Source organism: Canis aureus, chromosome 4 (assembly GCF_053574225.1).
Source record: "Canis aureus isolate CA01 chromosome 4, VMU_Caureus_v.1.0, whole genome shotgun sequence".
Lineage (NCBI taxonomy): Eukaryota > Metazoa > Chordata > Mammalia > Carnivora > Canidae > Canis > Canis aureus.
In genome coordinates this window covers 78,382,554-78,398,111 of record NC_135614.1, presented here as the reverse complement: position 1 = coordinate 78,398,111, position 15,558 = coordinate 78,382,554, and the positions used below count along the sequence as shown (strand labels likewise).

The 15,558-nt window shown below is 34.2% G+C and overlaps 2 long non-coding RNA genes across 11 annotated transcripts in view; one reads left to right on the top strand and one right to left on the bottom strand.

The window, feature by feature from the left end:
• LOC144313047 (uncharacterized) overlaps positions 1 to 15,558 on the bottom strand; it is a 554,585-nt gene that overhangs the window by 118,875 nt on the left and 420,152 nt on the right. The window lies entirely within an intron of this gene.
• LOC144313049 (uncharacterized) lies at positions 2,786 to 15,403 on the top strand. 2 transcript variants are annotated; one of them, XR_013378739.1, is made up of 4 exons: positions 2,786 to 2,921; positions 9,501 to 9,660; positions 12,250 to 12,452; positions 15,222 to 15,403. It is a non-coding gene; the product is annotated as an uncharacterized LOC144313049 (long non-coding RNA). The 2 variants fall into 2 exon arrangements; XR_013378738.1 differs by lacking the exon at positions 15,222 to 15,403 and having other exon boundaries at positions 12,250 to 12,670.

Below are 15,558 nucleotides of genomic sequence, written 5' to 3'. Positions count from 1 at the left end.
ATTGTGTCCATATTCATATAGATATGTTTAATTTGAATATCCGTGAGCTTCTTTTCTTTATGTCCTCAGAATTATGCATCTGTCTAACTTCTGGCCATTGTTTTAAGATCATACTACTAGAAAATTCTAATGGCTAAAATCATCTCATTTTTCTTTTTTGCAAAGTTCTTCTTCTTTCCTTCTTGTTTCTTTGGTTTTACATTCTCTTTCAGTTCTCGTTTCTCATTCTGTCTAACATAACTGATTCTAATTCTTCCTCACAGCAGACTTTCTTCATTTTTATTTCACTTTGGAGCAACATAATTTAGATGCTAGGAATGTCTTTACTTTAATATAGTATATCCTATAAATAAGAGCCAAAACTTTAAGCAAATATATCAAATAAATATACATATATTAGAAATAATTGAAAATTCAAAGCAGTCAGGAAGGCATGGGAGGTAACTCCATCCTACAAAATGCTTGCTCTGTATCCAAATGTCCCCATCCTTGACCATATTTTAGCACCTGCCTTAAGGCAGTGCTATGCTCTTCGGCTAATGGACAATAATGACCTCGGTCGAGAGATTAGTACTAGTCATGGAGTAGTTGCACCGAAAGTAATACACATGGGAAACACTATTATTTACGAGGTAAAGTAGAAGTTTTGTTCTGCCAAATTTTTGATGGAAAGTTACTCTAGACTAGGATACTTCCATTTCATGACAGAGGAAAAGATATGGAAGGTCACTGGGGATTCTTAAACTTTTTTCTTGTAAGGAACATGCATCACTGCTTCTCGCAACTCATTGTTTAAACCAAGTCACATGACAAGGTTTCTATCAACGGGTGGAGAAGAAATCTTTTCATAAGGAAGACTAATAAAAACCACATGATCAAACCTGAATATGGAGGGGGAGGGTGTTTTCACAAGTGAAGCGAGGAAACACTTGGAAATTGGAATTTAATCTAGACAAACACCTATACAATTAAAAGCAAGACCACAGTTTACAATCAAGAACAACTCTTAGCATTTTTCATTTTTTAATGAAGGGTCAAAATTGAAATCTGCCACAGAATTAGCTTTTTTTTTTTTTTTTTTTTACATCACTGCCTGTAGATATTCAATTAGAAATTTGAAATTTAAATATTTTAAAAAGAATGGAGCTGTGTGGTGGATTTTTTTTTCTCCAGAACATTTAAATTCCTCCACATCAAAAACTATTTCTTTTGATATCTCTAAAAGCAACCACATGACTTTCTATATGGAATTCACTTTCAAACAAGAATATTTATTCTCCCCAGTTGCTGGCACCATAAGGTGAAAAGTGCTTCTCAGAAGTTGTCTCACCACTAATGGGAATTTTTAATCAGGAAATGTTGTCGGACTAATCTAATAGACTTAAGTTAAGACCTCAGTGTCACTGAAGCCTAAAATATCCCTGTAGTTACACATATAGAAATCTCTGAATGATGTAGTCCATCCCTAAAGAGGTATTATGCAAATGAATGCATTTAGTTAATATGTACTGTAAACAGATCACTACTTCTTTATTCCTTTCTAAATCACAGCAGAGATTAAAACTGTAATGCTCTTATTACCTAACAAAATAGCTAAATATTTAAAGTAGATTTGCAAAGAGCTTCAAGCCCAAGATAACACCCCCTTAAATTTGAATTGGGTTTTTCCTCCAAAGGTCATAACATCTTCTTACATGCTTTGTCCCAAACTCCCAGGAAAACAAACAAACAAACAAACAAACAAACAAACAAAAAAACCACCACATTTATCCTAGAAGTAAAGTATCAAGTCATAGCAGCTTTCTCTGGCCACTGAGAGATTACTGAATCTTTTATATTCTCATCTTACTAAATTCCAACCCAGTACTCACTGACAAAGGAAAGAGTGACGATCAGATGTAACATATAAGTCGGAAAAATCAGACTCGAGATGCAGAACACAATTGATTGGTTCCTTCTGATTTAGTGGCCTCACAGTTAACGGCAGTCTCCGTTAGAACTCATCCCTGTCACATTGACCGGTTTTACCACTAGCAAATGATTTCAGGTGAGAATGAAAACTGAATAATGATCTTTTCATTTGTCTTTTAAACCTTTATTGAATACAGACAATGAAGTAGGATGCTATGGCTTTGGCTCTATCATTTTAAAAGGTTCATTTTTATGAAGATATTTTTGAGCCATCATAAAAGCTGGATGCAACTGACAGCAAAGCTTTTCCTCTCAATTATGCAGAAGCCAATTGATCAAACAGTACTGGTTTTATTAAACATGCCCAACATCCCCTTGGGATCACCTATATTCTGCCAGAGAACTTTCCTTCTCTTTTGAAAGACATAAAAAAAGAACATGGATAAATGATGACTTTCAAATCAGCAAATTTGCTTTTGCTTTTCTGTTTTTAATCTGTTGCTGAACCGAGGTAATATATTTCTTTATTGTTCAAGAACAGAAAGAACCAAAGGACCCAAGTGCAGTTTTGCGGTTGGAGCAGAAAAGTTGTGTGATCTTAGGCAGGAGAAAGAAGAGAGGAAACAGATAAATCTACACTGGTCACTCTCAGAGAAAGAGAGACTCAATCAAATGCATTACAGCTTCCTTAGAGAGGAAAATGGGCCTCAGTGCAGCACTGAAAGGCAAGTTTTAAGAGTGAAGGAAGTGATCAGCTCAGAACAGTGTAGCAGCCGATAAGTAAATGTTGTCAGAGGGTCTTCTGTATTCTTACTAATGGCCTTTGTGACTTGCCATTGGCACATAATAGATCATTGTCCTGGAGATGTGAAGAGGTCTGAAATGTCCAGAGTGGTAAAAGAGTTTTCCAACACCCAGCATTCTCTGAGGCAGCGAGGCCGGATACACAAATGTCAGGGGAGAATCAGAAAATACCAGAAAATCTGAAATACAACCTATACATTCATCAGGTTTTCAAATACCTATTTCACTTGTGCCTTAACCCTTTTGAAAGTCATGTTTTTGTTTTATTTCTGCTGGTTTGCATAAATGCTTCCTTTTTATTTTATTAAAATTCTTTCTTTTTTTTTTCAATCCTATTTTCCTATATCAGTGCTTCAATGTGTCCAGACCTTCTCTATTATTTTTTTGTCCTTTGTCACAAAAAAAGAAAAAAGGTATCACTTTGACCTTTTACTTCTTACTGGTATTTTATATAACATTTAATTTTATGCAGAAACAGAAGGTTGTCTAAGTAACTAAGGGGATTCGTGGCAGGAGTGAAGAAAATCAAGTCGATTATATGATATGTCTCTGTTTTCATCAAAGTTAACCAATTATTTCCCCATGAAAATATAAAGTTCAGTCAATACTTTCAGATGGTACATGTTACAATTTATAAAATTGCACTGTTATTCTGTATTTTAGTTTCTAAAATATTTTCATTGCGTATATTGATAGGACATAATTAGGAACCATGCCAAAGATTTTAAGTTATAAAACCATTGGAATAAAAATACAATTACCAAAATAAAAATCAAAGCCCCTGTAGTGGATTGAATGGTAGACCCCAAAAGGACATATATGTTCAAGTGCTAATCACAGAATTTATTATCGTTAGCACTATACTTTTGAAAAAGAATCTTTTCAGATGTAATAAAATTAAGGACCTTCATGAAAAGATCTTCGTGGATTATCTCTGTAGGTCTAATAGAGTAGGCAGTTAGTTGGACCTGAGCTGGAGGCAAGGGTAGCGATAAATAAGTCACACATTAGAAGCCTGAGGGTACAACATCCTGACTGCCTGACTTTCAACATCCTAGCCTTGTGGCTTCCAACACTCTTGGCTGACAAAGATCCACAGGTGCGAAACATGTACTCTTCTCTTCAACTTCTGCCCCAAGATGACCCCCTATGTTCATTATGATGTACTTGCTTTGCAGTTGCAGTGCCACCCCACCATGGGGGAAGGCTGCCAAGTCAGTTCAGGTATAAACCTGGTAGGATCAAAACCTCCCCCCATCCCTTCCTGACCGGTGGGAGGAGTCCCCCAAATGACTGGAAGCAGTCTGCATTAGAGACCACACCCTCCATGTCCATGACCTAAGACCCCACTTACATAAAAAGGAAAGACCTTTGTAGCCTCAGGCCAGTTACCATCTCTATGCCTTCCTACTCTCCCACCTGGAGAGTATACTGTCTTAATAACCTGCTTTGTGCTTGCTACCTGCTTTCTGGTTGTCTTTACTGGAACATGGATCCTCACATAGGTCTTTTGTGGGGAATCCAAGAACCAGCACCTCCATTCTCACAACGCAGACCCTCCTATCAGTAATAAGCCCTAAATACAATGACAAGTGTTTTTATAAGGAACACACAGAGACAGAAGAGGGAAAGACACACAAAGTAGAAAGGCAATGTGAAGACAGAGGCAGAGGTTGGAGTGATGTAGTCACAAACCAAGGAAGCCAAGGAATACTGACAGCCATGAAAACCTGGAAGAGACAAGGAAGGATTATCCCCTAGAAACTTAAGAGGTAGTGTGACCCCACTAACACCTTAATTTTGGATATATGGCGCCCAGAATTCAGAATTGTGAGAAAATAATTTTATGTGACCTAGTTTGTGTAATTTGTGATAGCAATCATAGGACAATAATACATCTTCCAAAAGTGCGTGTGTGTGTGTGCATATGCATGTGTAGTTGCCCCTTGAACAGCATGGGTTTGAACTTCGTGGGTCTACTTACATGCGGATTGTTTTTGGTAAATATAGAACTGTAAATGTATTTTATTTGCCTTATGATTTTCTTAACTACATATTCTTTTATTTAGCTTACTGTATTATGAGAATACAGTGTATAATACATATACAACATATGTGTTAATCAACTGTTTATGTTATTGGTAAGGCTTCTGGTCAGCAGTAGGCTATTAAAGGTTAAGTTTGGGGGTAAATGGGGCAAGGTTACTTTTTTCTGTCCTTAGGCATTTCCACACTTGATGAATATGAGCTTTGGATTTCATGGCCTTGGTTCATGCCCAAAGAATACATTGGGAAATAATCCTTTCAATAATCTAAGATTCATTCTCTCAGGATGGATTCATATCAAATCTGCATCCTGTCCTTGCAGAGGAGTTCACTGAAAATAGCTAGGCTGACTCAAAGCAGGAGAGCATGAGTAAGGAATATCGTCAAGGGTTTGAAACCACATGTGGCCCCATGAGGATCTGCTGCTTCAATTCACACTCTAGTCCTAAAAAATAAAACCACATTGTCTCTGGAAAATTCTCCTTTTATTGCAATCTTTTCCCCTGTATCTACATTTCTCTCTCTCTCTCTCTCTCTCTCTCTCTCTCTTTCTGTTTCTGTGTCTTAGAAAGAGGAGTAGCAAAAATAACTAAGGATAGAAGGAAATAAGGCACCATGAACAAAAGCCAGCAAGTGACAAAAGAAACTTATCTAGAAAATTTTAAATATTTGAATTACACACAGAGATTTTAAAAAACTAGTGATTATGCCTAAGGACAGAAAACCTAAGCTTGAAAGATACATAGCAAGCAAGAAACAATAAAGAATAATCAAAGATATTTGAAAAATAGCTCAAGAGAACTGTTAGAAATTAAAACCTGAATAATTGGAATAAGAACCCAGTGGACGTTTTTTACACAGATTAAGAATGGAATTATTAAATCAGGCTGCCGCTTTTAGGAAAGAGTACAACAAAAAGATATAAAAAAAGATAAAAAGAAAGATGTTGATATATGAAGAATAAAATAAGAAAGTTTAATAAGCATGTAATTTAAAATAAATAAATAAATAAACGTGTAATTTTGGTTCCAGAAGTGAAGAAGAAAGAGATCATGTCAGAAAATATAATGTAAAAAAAAAATTCAGAACTGATAAAATTAGAAAACCATCGAAGTGCAACAAAGCTCAAGCAAGGTAAACAAAAAATACCCATCCCCATATACCCACAGCTAAATATGACAACCCAAAAAAGAGATCGTAGGAGCAGGCACAAAGGAGCAGATTCGTACTAATGGTGCAATGATTATAGTGACAGCTGCCTTCGCTTATATGAGAGTGACAACCAGAAGATGGTGGCATCACATCTTGAATATGCTAAAAGAAAATATCTCTCAAATCAGTATACTGTAAGCAGTGTAAACTTATTTCAAGAACAAGAGCAGGCAAATAAAAACTAAGAGTTTGTCATTAGCACATTCATAACAAAATAAATTTTCAAGTATATGCTTCAGAAAGAAGGAAAGTGATCCTGGAAAGAAGATTAGATATTCAAGAAATAATAAAGAACACAGAAAATGATAAATACGTGAATAGATTTTAAAACAACAATTGACTTCAGAAACAATGTCTGGTGGTCTATTATTTGTATTTTACAGATGTGGAAAGAGAGCGACAGAGAGCTTGAGTAATTTTCTCAATATCATATAACTATTAAGTGGCAGACCTAAATTTGAACCCAAGAATACTGATTCCCAAACTCTATGATTAAATCCTCTGTTTGATTACTTTTCTGAAAAAAAAAGAATACAGGATGAATGAAAGGACAGAACCCATCTTACAGAATTAATAAGTTATGAGACAGATCTGAAAAAAGAATACAGGAAGACAGAGATAAAAAGTCAGGATTCACGATCTGTGGCCCCACCACTGAATCTCCTAGCCATCTAAACTTGTATAAGTTCCTTAATATAGCTCAGCTCAGCTCCAGGGGAATAAAATGTGGTGTCCCCTCTGCTAAACTTTTACAAGGACAAACTGCAGAAAAGCTTTAGGAATAGAATGAGAAAGTAAGGACCAGCTTCTGCATCTTTATATTTTACTTACCACTCAACTCAAGGGAGCCCTATAAAAAAGGGAGAGAGTGCTGTGGGGGCCAGGGGAAGGTGCTGCTGAGACCTCAGTGACAAGAGGCAAAGCAACAAAGTTATGCACTCCCCTTTCCTGTTTCTGTTTTTTTTTTTTTTTTTCTAAGATTCTTGTTAAGGATGGATGTGGATGATTTTGAATTCAAGGTTCCTAACCCTTTTGGGGTCATAATTTACTCCATCCCCTAATATTTTAATGTTTTGCTTATTCTTAAGGGCTGTTATAATAACAGAATCACTGAATTAGAAGTGGGAATTGCAGAAATCACCGACTGTGATGTTGCCTCAAGTTTTGATTTCTTCCTCCTCCATCCTCTCACGTGTTCTTGAGCTTCAGAACCAGAGGTTCTCGTTTTCCCAAATTTCCAAGTACATTGGTTGGGGCTTATTTCATTTAGACCTGGCCAAAGGGGAATGGAAATAATCATTCATTTGTTTATTCAGTACACGTTGAGTACTGACCACGAATTGTTCCATGTGGGAATAGAACATACCAAGATCTCTAGCCTCTTAGAGCTTGTATTTGAGCAAGGCTGGCAGACAATCAACAAAATAAATAAGGATTCACAATGTTAATAGAAACCTATGAGTAACAGTAGATTATAAATGGACCCTCTTCCAAAAACAAACAAAAAAACAAGATGAAGGAAGGAAGGAAGGAAGGAAGGAAGGAAGGAAGGAAGGAAGGAAGGCAGTAAAGCAGTAAGAAGTCAGGAATGCTGAGGTTGGATTAGACCTCAAGGATAAAACTGAAATGTTTTATTTTACTTATGAGACCAATTTTTAGAAAATAATTAGTGGTAAAAAAGTATATACTACCTCAAAATCAAAAGATTAATTCCTTTCTGACTCATCCAAAATTTTTAAACTGTAGCAAACTCGAACACAAATATCTTCAATATGATTTCATTCCTATTTTCTGAGGAGAGATAAGCATAACAGTTTTCTGTTGAAAATTTCTCACTCACAGAGATCTGCTTCTCTATTTTACTCATTGCCACAAGTCTAGATAATCACAAATAGGACTTGAAGAAAATCTGTATATAAGCATGAAAGAAAATGATGTGGGTTCAAATGTACTTCAAGAAAAAGCTGTAAATAACTATAAAGTGAAAAAACTTATTTCAATCTATAAAAGGATCTCCATATATATGTATCTTTTAAAAACTCATTCAGAAGGCGTTGATATACAGCTGACCCTTGAACAATACTGGGGGAGGTAGTTAGGGACAGTGACCTTCTGCAAGGTCAAAAATCTCATATAACTTTTGACTCCCCCAAAACATAACTATAAATAGCCTACCATTGGCTGGAAGTCTTGCAATAACATAAACAACTGATTAACACATTTTTTGTATGCTATTTATATTATATACTGTATTATTATAATAAAGTAAACCAAAGAATATGTTATTAAGGAAATCATAAGGAAGATAAAAAATATTTATGGTACTGTACTACTATATATGTCGATTGGTCGGTTTCTGATGAGTGCTCTCTGCCTGACTTGCAGGTGGCCATCTTCTCTCCATTTCCTCACATGACAGAGGAAAAGAGGGTAGGGAGAGAAATATTCCTGTTATTATAAGACTATGGTCTTGTCAGATTAGGACGAGACATAATTATTTACTAAAGACTATATCTAGGTATAGACATATTGGGTATTAGGGCTTCAACATAAGAATTCTGAGAAAACAATTCAGTCCATAAAACCCTGCTTCTTTGTGCAAAGTATGAAGTCATTCAGACTGCAATAAATTCCCTCACAATCTATTAATGTGTAAGACATGAGTAAGCATCACTGGACATCAATTTGACACACCCATCTATTTGACACAATATATTAAGCAGATGTGTATCTTTAAACCATTAAGTTAAATATTCCATAATTCTTAGCTCACTCTTCACCAACTCCTTTTCCAGGCCTGTGCGTCAGTGATATGTGGTCACATGAGTTCCTAAATGAAGTTATAGGGAAAGAACTGAAAACGGAAACATAAATGTTGATATAAAAAGCAGGCCCTCCTTGAAAGAAACAGAAAGTCAGTGATAGCAGATAGAGAAATATATTTTTAGAAAAGATTAGAATTAAGCTATTTACATGTGTGGAATATATAATGATAGTAGGATGCCCATGTAAATGTGATGAATGCTTATCCAGAAAAGTAGGATGGCTATTCCAGAGACATTTCATAAGTGGAGGTATATGACAGAGTAATCATTTCAAAGCAAAACGTTATAAAGGACAGAACATAAACTTAGGATTTGGGTATTCTTGAGTTTGTATTATGGACCTACTATAAAATTTGACTATGAAACAGTGGATAGCTCACTCCTCATCTTTTGTCTGAAATACTGCAAACTAACTACTAGAAATCGTATTACTAAGTCTGAGATTACCGAATAATTTCAATTAAGTAAAAAAGAATACAAAGCTAGGTATATAAGAAGTGCTTTCTAAAATATGTTTACATCATATTCGACCTTCGTTTTTTACCTGTAAAATGCTGATAAACAATATCCCTGTTTTGTTTTTTTTTTCACAGAATAAATTAAATTATTTATGTAACATTTCCAATGTAGTGGCTGGTACATAATAAGTACACAAATGCTATATTGTTACCTTTTTTTTTCTTTCTTGCTCAACTGAACTAGTTACTTAATCACTAATAAAGAGATTACAGAAAGAAAAGAAGGTCAACAGCGAAACATTGGTTCAACCTTACCCTAAAATTTGAAAATGAAATGAAAATGAAAAATGAAGAGAACAAGCAACAGAGTTAAAGAATTCACAAAGGCAGGAAGAGAAAATCAGGTGAGAAAAAAATGTATGGGAAGTGAAAGGTACATAGAGTTTATAAATAAGGGGCAGTCAACAATGTTAAAGCCAACAGAGAAATACAAATTTTGAGTGCTAAGAAAAAGGTATTGATTTTGCAATTTGAAATTTGTTGGTTTCTTCAAAGAATGGTTTAAAAAGAATGGCAGGAGAGGAAATCATATTGTGTGGAATTGATGAAAAAATTGGAAGGACATAGTGATAAAAGAATAGGGGGAAAAGTGGGTAATTGCCTGAGGGCTGGAGAAATCAATGTGAAATGGGCTTTTTTCCCTTAATAAGAAAAAAATATTGTACATGTTTATGGAATATAATTAGTGAAAGTGATTATTTTGAGAGAAGACAATAAAGAAGGAGGGATTGAGAGCATAGGTGAAGGCAGCCATTTGGGAAAGATGGCACATACCTTTCTTCAAAACAGCCAGAAATGGGGGTGGGGGGGAGATGGCAGAATGATGTGGTGGTTTCTAAGAGTAAAGGATGTGGTCACAAGAATATATTTTCACAAGGAAGAGACAGGCTATAGAAATACACCCCAGGTGACTGATCTTTTTCAGTGAAGTAGCCTGTAAATTCATCTCCAAAAGGGTTTAAAGAGTGATGCCTTCTGTGGAAGCTCATGGAAAGTAGAACAATACCTAATTGATCTCAGTATTTCAGCACATAGGGAAGTAGTTGGATACTTGGCATTCAAAAATAATTGCTGGGCTGAAATGTGTGTTTGGGTCTTGAAGAGGCTGGAAATGGATTGGAAGAGCCAAATGAAAAAACAAAAACAAAATAGGAATGAATTGAAGACATATGCACACACAATTGAAGAGTTGCAGTGACAGCTCAATTGAAGTTAGAGAACATAAATTTGGAATGAACCCAGTCTTGGAAGATAAGTCCTATTTTAAATCCTAAGGGAGGCTTGGTAATGAAATCCATTAAGAATACACTACCCAATTGAAAGTTGAAAAGGAGATTAGGGAAGACAAATGTAATTACCCGAATTGTAATTTGGTCAAGACACCAAGGTTAATAACATTCCTCCTTTTTCAAAAGTTGCCATGAATTTTTTAATACCTTATAATGGCCAGTGTCACAATTCTTATTTCTTATACAAGAGATGAACTCTTTGATATGCATTTTTAAATGTTAAGCATGTATATTAGGGATATGTACTCACCATTACACAGACACATATATTTGTACCTATACAAATACTAGAGAATACATTTGTTTCAATTCGGTAAAGTGCTTAGATGGAAAACAGCTGTTTCTTTCTATTGCAAATTTGACAAAAAGTTGAGATTAAAAATGGGTTCTATCATGATAACTAAAGGTAAAAATAATGTTTGGGCTACAATGATGTTTAGAAGTTAAGGGCATGGTCATTAGACCTCAGTGCAAATCAGATTCCACCACTCTCAAGTTACGTATACTCTAGAAAGTCATTTTTTAACTGGAAAGCAAGGAAGAAACTATGTCATATTATAGGGATTTTGAATAATAAATAAGATAAAGTATGTAGAATGCTTACCACATTTTTATTTCTCCGTAAATATAAATTATTATATTACCTATTAACAGTTTTAATTTAATGCTCTTTGATCCTAACTATTGATATATAGACCAACAGTAATGGAAAGCATTGTTCAGAAAATACCATCATCCTTTAGTAATTTCAGAATATGAAACAACTGTCTGAATCTTACATATTTATTATGCTAATTTTTTCTGATACATATGTATATTTCTTGATGTAAATTTTGACCTATTTGCATTTGTAAAATGAGCCATTTTATAAAGGGATTCTATCGTTTGTTTAAACTTAAAAACAATGTTAAGATGGTATTAAGCATTAAGCATATATAAAAGTTCTGTGAATCTTTAATACCCCTTCAGAAATTGTCTCTTCTCTTTTGAGTAAAGTAGATTTGTATTTGGCTAATACATATTCCTAAAAATATATGGTAGCTTAAAAATAAACTAAATTTTATATATATACATATTTATATACATAACATATTACTTGAATAAATTTCATGTATATGTTATACTTAACTATTGTCTCCTATAGTAACAATATGATAATAATTCAATAATCACACATGACTGTTGACTTTAATATTAAATAAAATACATTAAAGAAAACTAACTTTTGAAAAACTCCCTGGATGAAACAGGTGAGGGAGGTTTGAAAGCAATACTACACAATACACTTAACATTGTCATTGCCCTTTCCTTCTACAGTGCCTCTAAAGGAAAAGTAATAGAAAGTGTTTAAGAAATAAACAAAATGTGTAACTCTATGTCTTTATCGATTTATAGCCCATATCCAAATATGTCAGTCATAAGTCAGTTTTCTAATCAGTTTAAACAAAAATGCATTTCATTAACCCCAAAAATGGGAAACCCAGGAGATGGAATTATTTTAGAGATTATTGAATGTGTGTGTGTGCGTGTGTGTGTTTACCCACACGTGCAGATGTATTTCTTTTATCTGCTTAGTTTCTCCTCATTTTCTGCACTGTTATCTATGTGTTATCTGTGTATTAATAGTATTGTTTCTTATTGAAGAACTGAAGAAAATGGCTGAAAACAACTTTAAAGTTACGTGAATTCAGCTGGAGAACTTCTGAATAAAGAAAGAAACTGTAGTTCCCAGTGCCTTTGTGGATGGATCTTTGTGGAAACCCTTGGGATTCACTTGTGTTGGGGTTTGTGTCCATTTCTGGGTTAACTACTCTGACCGGAATAGTGGATGTCTGGCTGCTTGCTAGGTATGTGTCACATGCCTACCTGTATGTTGGGCAGGAGCAGGAAAACTAATGAGTAACCACATAAACTAGTACCTATTAACAGCGAAGAGACAAGCTTCAAAGCAAAAGGAGTACTGTGGCCAGAAGAATGGAAAGAGGAACAGTGTGCAGATAAAAAGAGAAGCTAAGTCAACTTTCTGACGAGATTCCAATAAATACTGATGGGCCTCAACTTACAATGGTTCAACCTCTGATTTTTTTTTCTTTTACTTCATGATGATACAAAAGTGACATATATTCAATAGAAACTGTACTTTTAATTTTGAATTTGGATCTTTCCCTGGCCTAGCATGTGTGGTACAATTCTCCCTTAAGATGAGGCCCGGTCAGCAAGCTGCAGCTGGCAGTCTGCCATGTGATCACGAGGGTAAACAACTGGTACACTTATAACCTTTCCGGCCCCAAACAAGCTTTCTGATTTTCACTTTCAGTATATTATTCAACAAATTACATGGGATATTTAACACTTATTTATAAAATGGGTTGGATTTGGGTTGGATTATTTTGCCCAATTGTAGGCTAATGTGAGTGTTCTTAGCATGTTTTATGTAGGCTAGGCTAAACTATGATGTTCAGTGAAGATTAGTTGTATTAAATGCATTTTCAACTTACATGGATTTATTGGGACATATCCCTATTGTAAGTCAAGGAAGATCTGTAAAGAAGACATGGAATTACAGAAAATATTACGTGAAAATAAACATAGTTTTGCATGACATGCTATGCACTGGAGTCTAGGCCCTTTGCTAACTTAGTCTAGGACTTTGTTCAAATCATTGATATTCTTTATAACTTAGTATCCTCATTTCTAAAACTAGGAGACTGAATCTATCTTTATGATGCCCACTAGATTCAAAACATTTTAGCTTTTAATAAGTTAACAAGTATGTTTCCTGGATATTATCGATTTAAAGAGAAGCAGCAGAAGAAAGTGGATAGGTAATTGGCTTTGGGGTCACATAGATCTATATCTTAGATCTATCATTCAGAAGCTATATAAACTTGCACAAAGAAGCAGTTTCCTCTTCTGTACAATGGTGATGGGCAGACAGAAATATTTACCCCAGCAAAGTGGTTGCAATAAATACAGGGGATGACTATAGAGCCTGCCGTAGATATACTACTTAATAAATGTCAAGTTTTTTTTTATTCTTGCCATTATTATTTGTTATTTTTATATTCCTCAGAAAATATTTTGCACATTTCTTATTGGGCACATGTCTAAATACTTGACATTTTTGTTTGAATATAGAAAATAAAAAGTCATCCTTCAACCAATTTCTGAGTTCAGTTGGTTATGAGTCAAAAGTGAAGTGTTTTTAAATAACCTGCAGCAGCATTTGGAATTTATAAAAAGGCAAGGTTCAATTCTATCTAGAGTATTTGGAATACAATTTTTCTATTCAGACTAATTTTGGGGTCACAGAAACTATGTATGTTGTTGCTTCCTTCTCTCTGTTCCCTTGTCCCTATAGATATGGACATGGAGAAAGTGGAACAGTCATTACAGGCACTTCTCCATAGAATGATGCCATTAAAAAAATTCTCATCAGAAAATGACACTTAACTGACATGAGAAGTTAAATGCTATTTTATGTTGAGTGGCTATCACCAGCATTTTCAATACTTAATTAAAGAAAAGCACATTTCTTTTGAATAAGCACTTATTAAACACACTACATTCAAAATGATCTTTAGGTAATTGCAGAAAGAGGGATGGAGAACTCTCTGCAATTTGTATTATATCTCCTGATGCAACGTTTTATTTTATTGGTTATCATAATGGGATATGAATGTCATTGAATTCAAAAGAGAAACCAAAGGGAAAAAAATTAATGAACAAATGGATGAATAACACATCACAATGGTCTATTTTTAATTCTCAGAGAATAGGATTGATAGCTCCCTTTAGGATCTATTTCAATATACATATTTATGTTTAAAGATATTAATTTAAGCCAATGCACACATGTATCAACAGATAAACCGCATATATATTTTAGTTGACTATCTAAGGGCTAAATGTTGAAATCAACATTAATCCAAACTAACACCAAAGTCAACTATCTCCATCATAGAACAAATTGTTTGAACTCTGTGGTATAAGAGTAAATCTAAAATGAAAATCAAAGAAACAGGGAAGCGAGGATAATTCAAGACATCTAAACATATCCATATGATGGATTAATTCACAGCTATAAAACATATTGGCAAATCTCAGAAATATTATATTGAGTGAAAACTAAGCATAATGTTAAATTATATAATGATATTTACACATATTTTATGAAACACAAGAAATGCATATAGTTCATGAAGTCGTATGTGTAGTCAGATTAATTAAAAATATAGTCACCTCTGGAGAGTGAAAGAGGCTGACAGAGACTAGGAAAGGATTGAAAATCTAACTTTACTTTTAATAATTATTGTATAAAAAATTGAAACAAAAATGGCAAGGTGATGGGTAAACAGGTATACAAACAGGTATACAGATATGTCTAATTATCTTTATTATTTTCTATATGTTTTAAATCTTCAAGTAAAACCCGAGGGACTGATTCAGAGTAAGTTCATCTCTCTAGTTTTATATTTTAGAAAAGATAATATAACTATTTGAAGATTCTCTACTAATCTATACTTCCTTTATTGACAAATTTCAGAGTCTCCAAATTAAACAAGAATAATATATAGCAATTATAAACAAATGACGTTGCTGTTTCTTTCCACCAGGTTCAAGAAAAAAATCCTAATTTAAAAATGAAGTTAAACTTCCCATGACTCATAAGGCTCAGAGGCAACTGAGACTACATCTGTGTATGTGTGATTAAGGAAAAATAGAAACTAAAGCTGTAGAAACAGTGAAGGAATGACTAAAATTTTTGACTATCAAAACCACTAATCTTTAAAAATTAAAATGCTTTTAGATGATAATGAGTACACTGCATGTGTTTTTATTTTTCTGAACAATGAACATAAAGAGAGTTGTAAACATTTTGCTTAATAATACTGACTGGTGTTGAGATGCTATACAGACATTCTATTCTGTATGTATTGAGATTTTTCTTTG